The following is a 15,539-nucleotide window of genomic DNA, read 5'->3' on the forward strand; positions in this document are numbered from 1 at the left end:
GAGCATGGGCTCTGGAATAAGATAGAACTTGTTCACCTCTCACCTTCACCCCTTACTCTGGGACCCAGGATAAGCAACTTGCTTAGGGTTCTGTTGCCGCGTTGGTGAAATAGTACTTGGATTGCTCAGAGGCTGGCCTGGCACGAAGTACACAGAGGAGTACCCCGAACGTGGCAGTCCGTACATGTTGGCGGCTGTGTGCGTTGCCTCACACAGCCTTCATCCCAGTCTCCTAGGCGAGGAGGTCCGAAAGCTGAGCGCCTCGCTCTCCAGGCGTTTCTGCGTGTTGATTTCCAGATGCAGACTGTCTTGCACCAAGTAGATGAACTCAGGATAAGAAGTGAAAGGCAGAACCTGTTCCCATTGTAGCCATTTTTGCTAGCAAGCAAAGTGGTGGGAGTGGGAAGGTTCTGGGTAGTGGTGCTCTGGAGTCCATTTTTAGCTTCTTGGGTCCTGAGAGGCAGGGGTAGCCCCAGCTTCTGCATTCTAGCGGGAATCCAGATGTTCCCAGAGGTGCTCAGTCTCCCAGTGGGTCATTTCTATATTGTTTTGGGAGCCATTTCTGGAGCCTGAGCCTAGAGCCTGCTCTCCTTCAGCCATTCTACTCACTTTGTAAACATCTTATTGCTTGATTAAATACTTTCCTGCTTAATGTAAATACAGCAATTTCTGTTTCCTACACTGAATCCTGATGGATGCAATTCTTATTTCTTGGATATAAAAGTAAAGGAACAGCAGTCACCACGTATTGGTTATACGCCAAGTTCAGGTTTTTACAGCTGTGATGTAATTCCATCCTCCCAGCAAACCCACACAGTCTGTGAGAGCCTAATCAAGGTGGGACCTGAGATCGCTCTGCCACCAGAGGCCAGGTGCCTACTCACTGTCCTTGCTGCATGTTTGCAAAGGCAACTGTCTGTCCTTGTGCCTACCTAAGTCATGGCAGGTCCTGAAACCTTCAGATTCCTTTGTGGGACTCATTCTTGCTGGCAGCTTGAGGAGCTCCCTGAGCTGAAGATTCCGGCAGCCTGGGGCAGGTGTGTGCACTCATCTCCAGCACCGCTCTCTCCTTCTTTCTCCTGAGACTTCTGTGCAGCACCTGCTTGCTGAGAGGGTCTCGAGGTAAGAAACCCTGCCTTAGTCAGGTCTGTATCCCTGCCACCTAGCACATTGCAGATGCTCAGTGAATGAATGAGTGAATGAATGAATGAATGAATGAATGAAGCAGCACCAGCCTACAGCCCCTGCTTCCCTCAAGTGTGAGTGAGGAGCTGGCTCTGTTCTCTCAGCTGGAAACACAAGCCACACCTGCTGCATCAGCCCTGGAAGAAGTGGAAGCAGGGTTGTGGGTGGGGCAGCGTGCAGATGGGGGGGCGCAGATGGGGGACCTCTGACTTCTCGGCTCTCAGCCCCTCATTTCCAGGATTCACTACCACTCCTCAATTTCCAGGTTATGGTTCTTGTAAAATTTTGTACATTGGGCAATTATGAACCTAATTCTGGAGCCCATTTTCTAATTCCTAGCCTCTGGGTAATTGGCTCCTCTCCCTCCTCATTCAGTCCAACAGCCCATGACCACACCCTCAGCAGAGCCCTAGGAAGGGGTGCAGGGAATCATGGGAGATTCTGGTCCCAGGACAACTCATAGATGATGTCAGAGAGACAAAGACCACCACAGATGCGCTCCTCAAATAGCCCAGATCACACATGACCTGAAATACCATGGTATTTTATAGGGAGCACAAAAAGGGGACTTGGGAATTGTGCAGCTTCTAGAAGATGAAATAAAAGGAAGGAAGTTACCATGGAAGTAATGAAACACTCTTAAAATAACACCATAAATTGCATACATATAGTACTTGATAATTCTAAAAGCTTTCTGATATATAGTACGCCATTTCATATAATTCTCAGTAGCAGCCTTGTAAAGGAGGCAGAGCAGACATTATTATGCCAGTTTTAGAGAATAAACCTGAAGCTTGGGGGTTGAGGTCTTCTGATCTCAAATCCAGCTTTCTAGCGAAAATCAGGACCAATATGGTATACGGTTACACCAGTATTTTAAAAAATCTGTCGTCCAAGTTACTTCATTCTGGTCCCTGCCTGTGTATGCAGGAGTGCAGTCTCCAAAAAATTCCTCCTTGATCAGTTCTGGGAATCCCTAAGGGGCTTCACACATGAGCTCAGGAACAAGGCCACTCATGGAAGTTTTGCTCCCGGTGATTGTCCCAGTTCTGCTGGGCCCTACAGAGGCCACACCACCCTGGGCCATGGCCCGGGACTCACCAACACGACCATTGCTTCTCTGGATCTGTACTCTTCCTGCAACTCCCAGGCCTGCAGTTTCTGTTGGTACTCATTTCAAGTCCACAGGCTGTCAAGGGTATTTGATGGGAAGTAGGGGACACTAGCTCCCTCTTTGAGGAATTACACTTGGTCAGAGGCTCCTAAAGAGGTGTTACTATGCCTGCAGCAAGATGCAGAAATTAACTTAATTGCTCTGTCAGTTTCATGTGTCAGGGTGGCCTTGGGAGAGGTGCATTGAACAGCCAAGAAGCTCTCTTCTGCTCCATTTGGTAGCTGCACTGCTGGGTTTATCACTAGCCTGTCTTTCAATGGCTCAGAACTCAGGGACCACACAGAGTACAGTGAATTTTTGGATAAACTCTTTGTTGTTCAAAACAGGGGGTGGGGGGGATCAAGCCGATTTGATAGCTCATTGTTTGTCAATATCTAAGTGCTCTTATTTGGATAGAGGGGAACCCTTGTCTTAACCCTCTGATGTGTCGGACTGTGTCCTAGCTAGTCCCAGAGATCCAGTGACAAATAAGGTGGACACGATTCCTGCCCTCTTGGATCTTACATTCTGGAAGGTCAGGATCATAGTGCCAGTTCCCTTCTTTATTTAGATGAGTTCTTTCCTGGGAGGCTTATCTGCATTTTTCACTCCCTTCCCATGTTCCCATCTTGCAAATAAAACTTTTTTTAATTAGATTTTTATTCTGAGATGATTGTAGGTTCATGTGCAGTTATAAGAAATAATACAGACAGATCCTGTGTCCTACTTACCCAGTTTGCTCCGTGTTGCAAAATGGTAGCACAATCTCACAGCCAGGATGTTGACGCCGACACTGCCAAGACGCAGAATGTCACCACGTCCGTCACCACGAGATGGACTTTTGTAGCCACCTCCACCTCCTTTCCCACCCACCCCCATCTCTGATCCCTGGCAGCAATGAATCTGTTCTCCATTTTTATAATTTTGTCATTTCAAGAATATTATATAAATCTAGGGGCGCATGGGTGGCTCAGTCAGTCAAGCGTCTGCCTTCGGCTCAGGTCATGACCTTGGGGTCCTGGGATCAAGTCCTGCATCAGGCTCCCTGCTCAGCGGGGAGTCTGCTTCTCACTCTCCCTCTGCCGCTCCCCCTACTTGTGCTCTCTCTCTCCTTCTTTCAAATAAAAAAAAAAGAGAATATTACAGAAGTCTAGTCATACGGTGTGTGACTTTTTGGAGTTGATTTTTTTACTTGGCCTAATTCCCTGGTTATCTGCACATTCATGGAGATTTTGAGTCGTGTTCCGTTTAACCGTGGACCTGCTGCAGGATATCTGGGTTGTTTCTAGTGTTTCACTGTTATGACTAAAACTGCTGTTTTACCGGGTTTTGTGTGAATGCAAGTTTTTATTTCTTTGGGACAAATGGCTAGAGGTCCAATTGCTAGCTTGTATTGTGATCGCATGTGTAGTGTTATAAGAGGTTGCCGAATAGTTTTTTTGAGGCCTCTACCATTGTACATGGCCACCAGCAATGCAGGAATGATCCAGTTCTCCACCCCCTTCCTGGCAAGTAAACTCGTGACTGATTACCCCACCAAATTACCAGACATGCCCAGATAGGTTGAAAGTTTGCTAGAGGGCATAGTTTGAGGTTTTCATTTTGTGTTGTTTTTCCAGCAGGATTTTTCGTCTTTGTGTAAATTTGATTTCTATCCAGCCTTTCCCACCATTTATCTGGACATGTCCAGACATGCCTGAAGCCTCAGCAGCAGTCTGCAGAAACCCTTGACTCAAACTACAAGTCCATCCGCATAGAGTGAGATGTTTGGGGGTTTTATCCCCATACGCCTTCTAAAGAATGGCCCCTTCCTAGATCCCACACTATCAAGTAGTCCCCAGAGATCTGTTTGTACCCACCCACTTGACGTGAGGGAGGCCCTGTGTAAGTTGTGTAGACACCGTCCCATCCTTTCTCGGTGTCTACTATGTGCCAGGCACTGTTCTAGGTGCTGCAGATAAAATACTGAACAGCCAAGCAGGGCCCCTTGTCTTGTGAATCTTGTATTAGATGAAAAGAAAATAGACAATAGAGACACAAGATGACTTCAGACGGCAATAAAGACTACAAAGACTACGCAGGGAGGTATGACAGAAGGAGCACGTAAGCTGCTCTCCAAGGAGCTGAGCTTTCTCAGCATCAGAATTCTTACAGGTTTTTTTTTCCCCCCAAAGCTGATTATTTCCTTTTCTTTCACCATTTTTTTATGATGTTCTCACCATGTTTTCTTTCTTTTTTTTTAAGATTTATTTATTTATTTATTTATTTATTTATTTATTTATTTTATTTATTTTAGAGAGAGAGAGAGCAAGCACATGGGGTGGTGGGGAGCAGCAGAGGCAGAGGGAGAGAGAGGACTCTAAGCAGACTCCCTGCTGAGCGCAGAGCCTGACACTGGGCTTGATCCCATGACCCCAAGACCATGACTCTGAGACCATGACCCAAGCTGAAATCAAGTGTACGACACCCGACATACTGAGCCACCCAGGTGCATATCCCCATGTTTTCTGATCCCCAGATGACATGGTTGACCTTTGCTATTGAGAATTCCTTTTATTTGTTAAAGATTCTTTTCTAATTTGGTTCTTTGAATCAAAAAAATTACTCCAAATATGGAATGTATGCTACAGAAACAGTGAAAAGACTTTCTTCCTTAATTTGAACACCGTATTTCTATAAAAATAGCCAAAGATGGCGGCCCATTGGAAGGCTCTGTTCTTATCCATTCCTTGTTGTGCTACGGGTTACTATTTCCAGGTCCTTTTCAAGTGAAAACTGTAAAGTCAAACCTCTCACATCTCAAACTAATTCCAGTAATTTTTGAAAGCAAGGTATCTACATAGATATGCATCCACCTTGCTCACCTCAGCCTGCCAGATATTTCTTCCACTTGAGTCTACCATTTAATATATATGTCAGTCATCCCTCTTGGCTTCAGGTCATTTGTGAGTACAATAATGTGCACCTTCAGACCAAATTTCGTATTCAGGTATTGAAGAGGATACAACACTGAGACACGCCTGGCGTTCAGACTAACATGGTCCACTTAGCCTCTTGGGCTTATTTGCTCAGTGAGTTAAGAAGGCACCTTGGGTTTCCCCATTTTGCCCATGAGAGTATAACGAGAGCTTTGGTAGAATGTTTTGCTCAGATCAAGCTATGTTACATGACCTGTTTGGTAATCTCATTAAAAAAAAAAAAAAAGCAAAGGAGAGTTTGATGAGACTTGTTTTTAATGATCCCATATTGGCTTCCAGATCTTTAGTCCTGTTTGTAAGACTACACCATCTGCCTCAAGCAGTCAGCTCAGTCTTTTCTTGTTCTCCCTGCTCCAAACACAACTGAATCAAAAATCTTTGCCGTTCTTAGGCTTTTTGCACATCTCTGCTTTTTCTGACATTGGTCTTTTGGGACCTTTTCTTTCATCTTTTACACTCATCTTTTTAAAGTCTGAGGGCCTTGAATGACCAAATTGTTAGTTTCCGTGTATTATTTTCAGCATGTTTAGGCACTCATGCACAATAGATGGGATGACTTATGACTATATGAATAAGGATTTTTTTTGTAATTTTCCAAGCCCTTTTAGGTGTCCTGCCTTCTGGAGTCATTAACCACAGGATTATTCTCTCTTTTCTGTTTATTTTATAAAATTCAATTTCCTGAAGCTTAATATATGTGTGGCTGATTCTTTCTAGAATTCTCTTTCTTAACTACTTCATCTTTAAAAACGGCATAGTTAGGGGCACCTGGGTGGTTTAGTCGGTTAAGCAGCTGCCTTCAGCTCAGGTCTTGATCCCAGGGTCCTGGGATTGAGCCCCATGCTTCTCCCTCTCCCTCTGCTTGCTGCCCACCTGCCCCCCCACCCCCGCTTGTACTCTCTCTCTGTCAAATAAATTAAAAAAATCTTTTTTAAAAATGGCATAGTTATTTTAAGAGGCCAGGTGTCATATTGGCAAACTTAGACATTCAATATGCAGATCTACTTGATTACATGTGATTTTTCACAAATGGGGCATGGGCTTGTATTTTATATCCTTGAAGGAATACAAGCTTCTTGGGGGCAAGAACCACTCTTCTATGCCTTTTCTAGAAGAAGCTAGAGAGCCACAGGGTGTTTGAGCTGAAAGCAGACTCAGTATATCTTCAGTCCAACTTTTTTTTCTACAGTTGAGGGAAGTGAGCTCCAGGAAACTACTGGGACTTACTCAAGATTAGTAGCTCGTTGGAGGCCACTAGGTAGTAGAATCCAGTTCCTGCCTCCTCTTCCTCTGTTCTTAGCAGAGTCTGCCCTGAGGATACATTTATTAAGAAGGGAGAACACTGCCTGCTGTATTCAGACTGGTTTCATAGGAAGCAGCTCTCTGAATCATACAGTGATGACCAAATCGTTCATCCTAACCTTCCACTGGTGGTCTGTCTCACAGCTTACCAGTCAAAGCAGATATGTACCTTGAGACACAAGAAAAATGTATGTCCTTGAATTTATGTATATTCTCCTTTTTTTTCAAAATGACATCTTTTTCATGGAACAGAAATGTTTAGTTTATCAAATTAAGGATATTTAAATGGGGACACAGAATTAAGAAGAGGAAACCCAATTTTCAACCACCACAAGAGGTAAGGCGGTGGCTGAGATGAAATATAAAACTTGACCAGGATTTTCTGGACATGTGAAGGGTGAAAGAAAGAAAAAGAGACAAAAAGGAAGAATGGAAGACAGAGAGGGAAAAGAATGAAATAGAATCATTCTTTTTATCTAAGAGGAGGTACCAAGGGGTATAAGGTTCTCAATATCAACTTTGCAGTGAATAAAGAAGAGAAATTGAACAGCTTTTGATAAAAGCAAGAGAAAAAAACATGCTGAAGCATAAATATAGTAAAAGCAGTTCATTGAGATGTTAAGAATATTTAGAAGTGGGCATAGATCTCATGCCTCGTGGACTGTCTTAACCAAACGTTTAGTAAATTTGGGAAGGAGACTAGGTTTTTGATGGCAGTTGATGTTTGAAGTTAGGCATTTTGGAAGGTGTTCTATGCTGCTAATTAACATAATACCTGTTTCAGAAACCAGAGGAATGGGTGGGAAAGTCAACGTTTGTTATGGCAGTAGAGAAAACTACCAATATTCTCATGTCGAAGGAGGCCACACATCTTTCAAATACAGGTGGACCCACTAGAATTTGTGCTTAACAGAAACTCCAGAATTTCACCAGCATGAATATTTCAAGTCAGGTCATCGTAGCCAAAATGAAACCTCCTAAGACTGGGCTGGAATGTCTAGCTCCAAGTAACATGGCTCCCCTGTTGGCCACTGGAATGAGTTAGCCACAAATAAACTCTTAGGAAACTGTGTGATTCACTCACCATACGAAGTCAGTGGCTCTCAACCATTAAGTCTTGGAACCTGCCCCACCCAAGGATTATTACTGATGTTTTGTTGTGGTTTACGTTTAACTCCCTTTCCTGGTTAGTGTGATAAAACCATGCTGTCTGCATTTGCACTTGGTCTCTCCTCTTCCAATGGTGGCCTGATATTTCTAGAAACTCTTCCCACCTTGCTTATTTTGGCAGTGGAGCTAGAATACAGAATTCACAGTCTTATCCAGGGATCTGCAATGAATGCTTCTATGGCTTAGTTCACAACCAGTGACTAGGAGGGATTCATTCTTCATATTAACTAGACTCATAAAAGATTTTCAAAGAATGTTCTTACAGATTGCCAGATTATATATGTTGGGGGCCCCTCTCCAGAAACATCTGGTCCTGGGGGATCCTTTATAATATAAATCACATTGGGTCACTGCACTCAAAAATCTCCTGTTTTCCCATTACTCTTAGGTAAAACCTAAAGTCCTCAATGTGGCCCCTTCGGCTTGTGTGATATGGCCGTGCCTTCCTCTCTGGCCACCCCCTTTGCTCACCATAGTCTTGGTGTACTCGACTCTCTCATCTTCTCTCCCTCCACAGGACTTTACCCCAGCTGTTCCTGCTGACCAGAACGCTCAACACCCAGCTAATTCTTTCTTATCCTCTAAGTCTCAGGTTAAATATCACTTTTGGGGTACTTGGGTGGCTCAGTCGGTTAAGTATCTGCCTTTGGCTCAGGTCATGATCCCAGGATCCCAGGATCGAGCCCCGTGCTGGACTGAGCGGGGAGCCTGCTTCTCCCTGTCCCTCTGCCCCTTTCCCTGCTCGTGCTCTCTCTTGCTATCTCTGTCACTATTTCTGTCTCTTTCTCTCAAATAAATAAATAGAATCTTTAAAATAAATAAGTAAATAAATAAATATCGCTTTCTAGCCTCCTCCCATTCCAAATTAGACTCCTAGTTATACTCTTTCATAGCATCTGCACTTTTCTTTTGTACCATTTACCACCATTTTTAATTATGGCATTTCTTTTAGTAATTATAGGTTACCTGCGGATGGCAACTTCCAGGTCAGACACCCATTTGTTTTGCTCTGTGCTGAATGCCAGGTGACAGGACTTCAGTTAATGTTTATAGAATGGATGAAGATTTATAGTGTCTTGGAGTTAGCTCCCATGACTGTGATTGCTCCACTGAGCCTTGCGCTTACATACACACACACACACACACACACACACACACACACACACACACGCGCGTGCTTGTATATATGCTATACTTATATATACATACATTTCACCACTTTAAGATGAAAGTTAGAGCAAGCTCTCTTTCCTTTCCAGCGTTCCTTTTACTATGCTGTGCAGGCTCGCTGTAGGCCAACACCTTCCTTGGATAGTGAACGAGGTGCAAATGGGAGTCTCATACTTGTATGAGACGCGGGGCAGCAGTTCAGGCCTGCTTAGCTCAGTCACTTCCCCCCTCTGGGGTCCTCAGTTTCCTCGCTGTGAAGTGAAAGGCTCAGATGAGATAATAATTAACATCGTTTCTATTTTAATGCAATATGATTCTAAAAGAGAAGAGGGGAAGGAAGGTTAACTTTTAATGCCAGAGGCTAAAGTAGTTGAATTAGTTTGGCTGCAGGTGACAGAAAACCATAAATAAAGGTGACTTCCGCAAGTTTCAAGATTATTTTTCTCTCATGTGAAAGCCTAGAGATTGGCCATCTACAGCTAGAACGGGGTACGAGGCTCCTTCTGTCTCTTCGCTCTGCCCAGCATGGCTTCCATTGCCAAGGTCACTTCATGATCCAAGATGGCAGTTGGCCATCGGCTTACATTCCATTGGTGGAATGTATTCTTGTAGACACACCTACCTGCAAGGGGGTCTACCAAATACAGTTTTTATTCTAGGTGGCTGTGGGGTTCCTACTGCTGAAGAATAAGAAGAGAACACATATCAGATGAAATGTAACAGTCTCTTCTAGAGGGGGCTTTACAAAAAGTGTTAATTAGAGAAATGCCCAAAACTTGCAGAGCAGAAAATCAGTACTTAAAATGGAATCAAGATCATTAAGAGTCTGCCTGTTTTAAAGTTTGGCCAAAATGCAAGGCAAATAGAGCAATCATCATTTCAGGGGAAGACAGAGGCTTTGGCTTGGCATGGAAGGGAATGGACGGTCAGGCCAGGAAGAGAACACAGACTGTAGGGCCTTCTCTAGGCTTAGGAGGCAGGACAAGGAAGAAGACTATATGCTAGGAAACAAGGAATTCCAGCCATTTAGAAGAAGAAAAAATCTCATGGGACACCTGAGTGGCTCAGTTGGCTAAGCGTCTGCCTTCCCTCAGATCATGATCTCAGTGAGGTCCTGGGACTGAGCCCTGCATTGGGCTCCCTGCTCGCTCCCTCTTCCTCTGCCCTCTCCCTCCCCCGGCCCCGCTTGTGCTCTTTCTCTCTCTCTCAAATAAAAATTAAAAAAAAAATCTTAAAAACAAAAACAGAAACAGGATACCTGGGTGGCTCAGTCATGTAAGCATCTGCCTTCAGCTCAGGTAATGCCCCTGGGGTCCTGGGATCGAGTCCCACATCGGGCTTCTTGCTCAGCGGGGAGTCTGCTTGTCCCTCTTCCTGTTGCTCCCCCTGCTTGTGTTCGCACTCTCTCTCCTCACTCTCTTTTACAAAATCTCTAAACAAGGCTGAGAGAAAATTAAAGAGGCCAAAGCTGCACTCCAACTATATACCTATAATTTTCTTTCTTTCCTACAGGTTATACTCAGACTCCTCACATTATCACTCCTGTGTGTGATATTGCTGGTGACTCCCAGAAGAGGAGAGAAATGCAAGAAGTCAGAAGAGCAAGGCCTTTAGTCTCATGGCTGTAGCCCAAAGACGACATCTCTGCCTCCCTCCCCTGCTCTGCCTAAGCTGTAGGAAAGGGCAGGGAAGCTGGTGCCCAGGGCATGCTAGGAGAGGACAAGTGAAGCCTGCAGCAGAGAAGAGAGGGTCTGAAGCTTACTCTGCTGCTCGCCTGTTACAACGCTTTGGACCTGGTTACCCTACTTACATTCCTCTGCATTAGGGGTGAGGATGTTTAAAGACCAACATCTCGGGCAGAAGAAAGAGACTAAAGCCACTTGAGACATTTCTCTTCACCCACCCCACCATCTCTCCTGACCGTGGCCATAACCTCATGGATTTCTCTGAGTCCTTTGTCAAGTCAGAGAATAAGAAGCAGAGAAAGAAAAAAGGAGGGGAAGACAAAGGAAGGTGGACGTCTGGATTAGATAGGCATGCTGCTGTAACAGTCGAACACAGTAAGTTTCTATCTCATCCAACAGTCTAATGAGAGGGTGGGCGGGTAGGGGGCAGGATCCAGGGAGCGACAGGCACTGCCACCTTCAACGATAGCTGCCGGCCCTGTCCTGGGCGTCAACGCCTAGCTGGCAGATGGGGAAAGAGCATGGGAGACAGCCAAGTGGGGGGCATTTATGGGTCGCCTTGAAAGTGACATGCGTGCATCACTCCTGCTCATATTCCATTGTGGCCACAGCTCACTGGAGTGGGACCAGAAGATGAGGACTGTTTGCTGGGAAGAGGAGAGAATGGGTTGGTGCTCAGCCAGTGGCCTCAGCCATAGTGCACCTGAGAGCCAAGGCCAGGTAGAACGCTCTAGAGCAGACTGTGTTCATACGGTAGTGAGAGTGCAAAGCCAATGTTGTCTAAAGAAGGATTTTAGACCAGAGACTAGATGAAAAAATGGCTGGTTTTCCCACTGAGTCAGGACTTGGGCTCTCATTTGTTTCCCTTTAGCCAATGTGAGGACCCCCGTGTTCAAATCAGAACTAATTGTCTTAGAGAGTTACTGTTCTCTACTGGGTGCGCAGAATCTTAAGGTCGCTAAGAACCCTAATGATTATCAGTCGCATCCAAAAGATACTTGAAACCCTCTATACAGTTGCTGCCAAGGGATTACTACTTGAATACCTCCTATGCTGGAGAACTCACTATCTTATAAGGCAGTCCAAGCCATAATTCACTGATGAAATATTTTTTGAGTGTATTCCCTCTGCCAGGCACTGGGAATACGAGGTGATGAAAACGTAGGCCTAGTACTTAAGGATTTCATACTTCAGAACAAATTTCCCTGCTGTTTTTGTTTGTTGAATAAGGCCACATACTTTGCTTCTGTTGATGGTGTTTGCTCCCACTTTCCATTCCACAGGTCATCCAGTTTCCTGGGTGAATTGCAAGCACAAAATCATAGTCCCCTCTCAGACCCCAAGCAACCTTATCCTAATAATTCCTAGGAAAGTCCACTCTAACTCCCATGGGGTAGTTAGAAACTTCCTACACAGCATTTTCCAAACCACTTTCTCCCTAGAGGACTCTTTTGGAGTCAGTCATTTGTCTAGTTACAAAATTGCTTCTCCTCTGCCTCTCCATTTTAGGTTTCTAAATTCTGCCCCTGGGTCCATTTCAAAACCTGTAATTGGATCATTTGGGGGCTGACCTGCTGTGGAGTGTCTCAGTGTCCTTGTCTATATTCATCTTGGAACAGACCCATCTTGGAACTCACTTTTCATTACAAAACTTATCTATGCTTCTTATTTCAAAACCACTGCATCTGAGAAATGGTCACTCATCTCAAAGCCACCTCCTACTTTGTGTTGCCATAATTTGCATCTAGAAACCAGAGTGCTTTCAAAATTGTTTTGGAAGGTACTCTGGAAGGTCAGTGTAAAACCCTCGGGATCATCTTCCCTGACTCCTCCTCCCCCACCCCCTCAGCTCTCCTCCCTCTCTCTTACTTTGGAGTTCGAGGTCTGTCCACAGATTATCTTCCCCAGCTGCTCTTAGCCTCACCAGAATTAATGTGTCAAACTCCATTGTAAAGTTCACATTTGGGCATCGATAAGCAAAAGCTATTCCTAAATGTCCCTATTTCATCTTTTAGGCAAAGCCCACTGTATTTTGAATCTCCATACAGTTCCTTCTACTGGCCTACCCTGTCCTAACCGGCCCTGGAATGTTCCAATGATGTGAGGGGAAACCAAACCATTGATGCCCAGTGGGTACATGATCTCATTAAGTCCTCTCCACCCTCCTGAGAGAGGGGCTCTCCTAGCCCCATGCTTCAGATAAGGAAATGAGGCAGAAGCAGTTTGAAAGTTCTAAGTCCTCCTCCATGCTGGCCGGTGGAATCAAATTTGCATGTGTCTGACTCCAAAGCCAAAGCTCCTTCCGCGCCTCCAACTAATTAACTTCCTTATTGGAAGGTTGGAACTAGTCAGGCCTATAACCTCGGACAAGCCAATTAACACCCTCTGACCCTCAGGTTCCTTCCCAAATGAAGAAGTAGGTTTCGATGAATGCCAGGGTCCCTTTATCTCTAACATTCTCTCTGTTCCCACGGCTCTCGGGCTCGCTCATTCTGGGGGAGGAATGTCCACCAACCTGAAATAACAGCAACAGGAGTATTATCAATAATAACTATTTATCTAGTGCCTACCCCATGCAAAGTGAATGATTACTTATTTTAATCCTTTCAACAAATCTATGAGTTTTTATTATCCCTGCTTCATAGATGAGAAGCCTGAGGACCAGAGAAGTTATAAACATACTCGAAGTCACACAGCCAATAAGAAGCAAACCCAAGGGTGTCTGATTTCCAAGCCATGCTATGTTTGAGAGGGGGAGTGAGGAAGGAGGAGAAGGGAAAAGCGCTGTGAAGAATGGTCTCTTAGGGCAAGAGAAATGCATACACCTGGCAGAATGATCCAGAGATAAGTCAGTTGGGATGAGAACGGATGCTTGGAAGGACCAGGTAATTAAAGCATTCCAAGTCTCTCCAACTTTGCTTCCAACTCTTAGCAGACATGCTCCTTCCTTCCAGGCATAGAGTGCTGCCCTTGTAGGAACTTAGCTTGGGAGACCTGGCTTGGTCCCCAGTCTTGCTCACGGAGGCCACTTAGACCCTAAGTCACTAAGCCTTTCATTTCATTGATTTTTTTAAAATCTCATTTTATTACTGGGCGCATGCTTTTCTGACTTCTCTGAACTTTAGCCAAAATTACCAGACCCCTAGCCCAAGCCCTACCATGCATTCCCAGTGTGCAGACTCATGCCTGAGTCTAGTGTGCAGACAGTAAGGCTCACAGGAGTATGCAATCATCACCAGCCAAAAAGGAAAAGGACATCAGTGGAAAAGAAAAATGGGTTTCTGGGGCGCCTGGGTGGCTCAGTCATTAAAAGTCTGCCTTCCGCTCAGGGCGTGATCCCAGGGTCTTGGGATCGAGCCCCACATTGGGCTCCCTCCTCCACTGGGAGCCTGCTTCTTCGCTCCCACTCCCCATGCTTGTGTTCCCTCTCTCGCAGGCTGTCTCTTTCTCTGTCAAATAAATAAATAAAATCTTTTAAAAAAAAAGAAAAGAAAAGAAAAATGGGTTTCTGAATAGTAAGCAAGCATCCATTATGGGTTAGTCTAAGCTGCTCAGATGACTGACAAGGAGTGGCCAGTTATGTGGGAGGGCCTGGGCATGCGATGAAGGCTGACATCTACAGGGTCTAATGGTTCCAAGGCCTCTGGGGAAGGAGGGCAAGTCAGGTTTGCCGAAGCAGGTGCCTGGGCTGATGGAGTACAGATATGGGCTTTGGGGCCACATAGATCTGGATTCAGATACCCGGCTAATTCCTCTTTGTGGCCTCAACTTACAGCCCCAGTCAGTAAAATGAAGATGGCTGTAAACATGAGAAACAATATGTGTGGTGCTTTAAGCACGCTAGAGAGACAGGAGGCAGGTTCTGTTATCATTATGATTAAGGAAATAGCGTGAGAAAGGCTTTTTTCCTGCCATGAGCACTCAAGCACTCATCATCCGTTTTCATGCTGTTTTGCTTGTCCGAAAATTGGGGTGTGACCATTTGGTGAGTAAAAGCTGACAATACTCAGTTGGGCACTAACATTCCGAATGAAGCAAGACTCTGGAATTGAGAGTATTGGAACACACCACTCAGAGTTCCAAGGATGGGATCATACAGCTTTTTACATGGAGAATTTTCAAAACTCGCTTTTTCACCACTTCAAAATAGAGATGCAATTATTGCTTGCAGATGACTGTTATTGAAGAAAGTAAAGAAATAATAGCCCAAAACCAGGAAAGGGAAAGGACGAATCAGTCATAGAAAAAAAAAAATCACTCATGAAGCAAGGCAGACTTATGAAAGGGTGACAGTGACTTGCAGGATGAGAAATGGACCCGCCGGTCATGCAGGGGGCTGGGTGTCCTGGTTAACAGCTTTGTCCCAGAATTGTTTTCAATAGCACCCCCCTTCCTTCTCAGAGATGTCCCAGTGTGGATAATAAATTCTTTGGTCACCTCGTCACCTGGACTATCACACACTGATGTGGTGGAAGAGGGAAACTATATATGGGTTTGGGCTGCAGACCCCCAGATTACCCCAGGTGGAAGACATTCAGAGAAGAAACTTCCAGAACTTTGCTCTCCAAGCCAGGAGCACACTCTTTCATACTTTTACTTAAGCCCCTCTGAGTACTACTGAGGCCCAACTGCTGGCTGTGAAACAGAAGTAGAGACTGGAGAAAATAGGGATGTGTGGGTGCGAGGCACAGAGGGCACAATAAACTGGAGGAATCGTAGGGTCATCAGTCCGTTGTTTTTTGCCCTGACATCAAATGGGGGGAATGAACTGAATGACTGGGTTTGTCTGCTACAGTCCCTTTGTCCATTTGGAAAGCAGAAGTATTGCTTAGAGAGCAGACTCCATTAGTCAGTGGTCTGGCTTGGTCTGAGTCAGTGTCCCCTTTACACTCTCCA

General features: G+C 45.0%; 1 long non-coding RNA gene across 1 annotated transcript in view; it reads left to right on the forward strand.

Annotated features, from left to right (window-relative positions):
• Positions 1–65: 65 nt before the first annotated feature.
• Positions 66–15,539, forward strand: part of LOC121104017 — a 54,805-nt gene continuing 39,331 nt past the window's right edge. The window contains exons 1-2 of the long non-coding RNA XR_005836394.1: positions 66–1,122; positions 10,471–11,018. This is a non-coding gene — a long non-coding RNA (uncharacterized LOC121104017). The remainder of the gene's footprint in view (positions 1,123–10,470; positions 11,019–15,539) is intronic.

The sequence above is a fragment of the Ursus maritimus genome, unplaced genomic scaffold, assembly GCF_017311325.1.
Source record: "Ursus maritimus isolate PB19 unplaced genomic scaffold, ASM1731132v1 scaffold_2, whole genome shotgun sequence".
Classification (NCBI taxonomy): domain Eukaryota; kingdom Metazoa; phylum Chordata; class Mammalia; order Carnivora; family Ursidae; genus Ursus; species Ursus maritimus.